Source organism: Miniopterus schreibersii, assembly GCF_964146895.1.
Source record: "Miniopterus schreibersii genome assembly, chromosome: 8".
Lineage (NCBI taxonomy): Eukaryota > Metazoa > Chordata > Mammalia > Chiroptera > Miniopteridae > Miniopterus > Miniopterus schreibersii.
The window spans coordinates 71,542,267-71,545,091 of record NC_138109.1 but is presented as its reverse complement, the minus strand read 5'-3'; positions in this window follow the sequence as shown (position 1 = coordinate 71,545,091).

The following is a 2,825-nucleotide window of genomic DNA, read 5'->3' as shown; positions in this document are numbered from 1 at the left end:
AGGGTAAGGGTTGAGGGAGTCAGAAAGGAAGAGGCAGAACACTATTCAGGGGTGAGAACAGCAAGCAGAAGGACTCCAGATAAATTGTAGCTCCAGTTACCTCAAACCTTGTTCTTGAAAACCCTTCCAGAATTTATCTTTAGAAAAACGATCTATGCAAATATAGCAAATGATGACCTACAGCAACATGGTTTAGTGGAAAAGGTCTTGGACTTTTGAGAGTTAGGAGACTTTTTTTCCTGGATGTGTGAATTTGTCCCAGTCACAACGTCTTCACCCAGATATTTAAGACTCGTTTGTAAAGATAGGAGTTCCTCAAGCATCCTGAGTAGATGGTCGCAGTCTTCCCCATTTCAGGAAATGGCACTGCCCTTCACCTAGAGGCTCCGGCTAAAAACCTGATAGTCATTTTTTATTTCTTTTTCTCACTAGTCCCCGTGTCTAATCCATAAGCCAATCCTGATCATTTTCCTTTCAAAACATAGCCCTAATTTGTCCACTTTTCACTTTATTGATTACTACCCCGATCCAAGACAACACCTTTTACTTGGATTGTTGGAGAGTACGGCCTGAGAACTTGTTCGAAATACAAGTTCTCAGATGCTGCTGATTCTGTTGTATCCAGAGACAATTCTTTGGGAACCACTGCTTTAGAGCGATGGTTCTCAACCTTGGAGTCACAGGAGAATCACATGATTAAAGCCTACCAAGCTTGCGCCTGACCTCCACCCGTTCTGATTTATTTGGTATGGGGATGAGGTGTGGCCATCTGTAAATTTTAAATCTCTGTGGGTGACTCCGAATGCTTGTCCAGGGTTGAGAAACAATACCAAGGCTCAGAGGGATGGTGGAGTTTGCTCCTGCTGGCTTTTGCACAAGCTGCTCCCATCACCTGGTATACCCTTCCTCTTAGGTGGTTCCACGGATGAATCCTTCCTGTCATTTAGGTATCAGATTAGATGTCACTTTGTCAGGCAGGCCTTCCTTAATCCTCTAATCTAAAATAACACCCCTGTCTTCATCACACTGTTTTGCTTGTTTCCAAGACAGGAATTAGCAGTTCCTGAGATTTCCCTATTTACCCTACTTGTCTGTGTCTTCCGACCATTAGCATCTTGAGCATAAACACCTCTGCTTGTCTTGTTGACTGCTGACTGCTGTATCCCCAGCACTTACAACAGTGCTTGGCATCTATTAGGTATTCGACGTATGTGACGGATAGGGAAATAAAAGCCTTTAAATTCTTCCAGTTCCACTTTTTTCAACTCTTCACCTAGATTTTAATGAAATGTATTTTATTTATGCAATAGAACTGAACCATCTATGAAAAAAGCATCAAGTGATCTTTTAATAAGTACATCTTAGTTGCACGGGGCTCATTCTGTCCTCTTAGGAGACCTGTATTAAATCTTCTGCAGCCAGTGTCCCTTTACATTTTCCTATGTAGTATGTATTTGTTCATAATACTGTTGTGTCAGGAATAGAGCTCACAGAGTAAGGCAGCTGGGTATGGTCAGGATATATTTATTAAGTCAAGGGACTGTTGCATAGATTCTGTTTGTGTGTTTTTGGAGAGAGGTCAGGATAAGGGAATTTGTAGAATGGAGAGGTATTGCAGGGAGCAAGGGTCATAGAAAACGTGAAGCCTGTACCTGGTTCTGTCTAAAAGTGGGCTGCACATTTACTCTCTCCTTTTGGGGGCACCTCTTTAACGAATGAACGCAATCTGGCGGAATTGCGGGCTTTCCATTTCAGGTAGAGAGAGAGTACTTGCGATTATTAGTGTCCTGTTTCACAAGGGTTTGTTCAAGCCAGTGCAGCAAAATCTTCAGTTGTGGGTCATCTGTCGCTTGGTCTCAAGGGAGCAGCATGTATTAAACTGACAACCGAGGTGAACTCAGGGCAAAGCAGATGTCCTTAAGGCCACCGCGGGCCATTTCTGAAATACGTTACCTTTGCAAACACACAACATCTGCTACAGGGAGAAAAGGGAGGTTCCGTGCCTCCGGCCAGTTTCTTTGGCAGAAATGTGGGTACTTCCTCCAAGGTCCCAAGCGTACAACCTTCGCCCCCAGCTATAGAACTAGGTTCACAGGCAAACAATGTTTCAGGCAGCTGCCACCCCTTTCTCTCCCCTCCGTGCTTAGTCAATCATGGTTTCCAACAAAACGGCTTTGTACGCGGAGCAATGGTTGAGCTCAGCCGGGCGCTTTGGCACAGCCAGCCGCGCGGGCTCTGGGAACACAACACCCGCAGTCGGCGGACAGAGGTTGTGGTTAGAGAAATCCAAAGGCAGAGGGGGAGAGGGAGAAACAAGCAAAGCTGCCGAGTCGGTGGTGCATTCTGGGACTTGTAGTCCCTGTGCGGCAGCCTTCCCCAGCGTCCACGTTGTTCTGGACTCCATCTCCCACCAGCCCCCGCGCCGCGGAGGAGGAGAGGGGTGGGGACTCTAGGAGATGAGCTCCCGCAGGGGGAGGGCGCCTGGGGCTGAGAAGCAGCCGTAGCGGCTGCCAGGAGACTTTATCTGCGGTTCCTTAGGGCCGCGGGAACCCTAGGGAGGGCACGACGAGGGCCGCGTGATCGCCGCGCGTCCTGGTGCCTGCCCTCTCTCCTGTCCACAGGCGCGTGGTGTCCGCCATGGAAGCGCATCCGGTCGCCGCCGGGGTCTCCCGGCGTCGCGTCCCGGGCTCCCGAGAGCGATGAGGGGGTAGGGGCGCCCGGCACGCCTCTGCCCGCGCCCCGCCCGCGTGGGCGTGAAGAAGGGTCGGTCGGGTTGGCCCGCCGGCCGCGGTGTCTGCCCCGCGCCGCCCCGCCCCCTGGGGGCG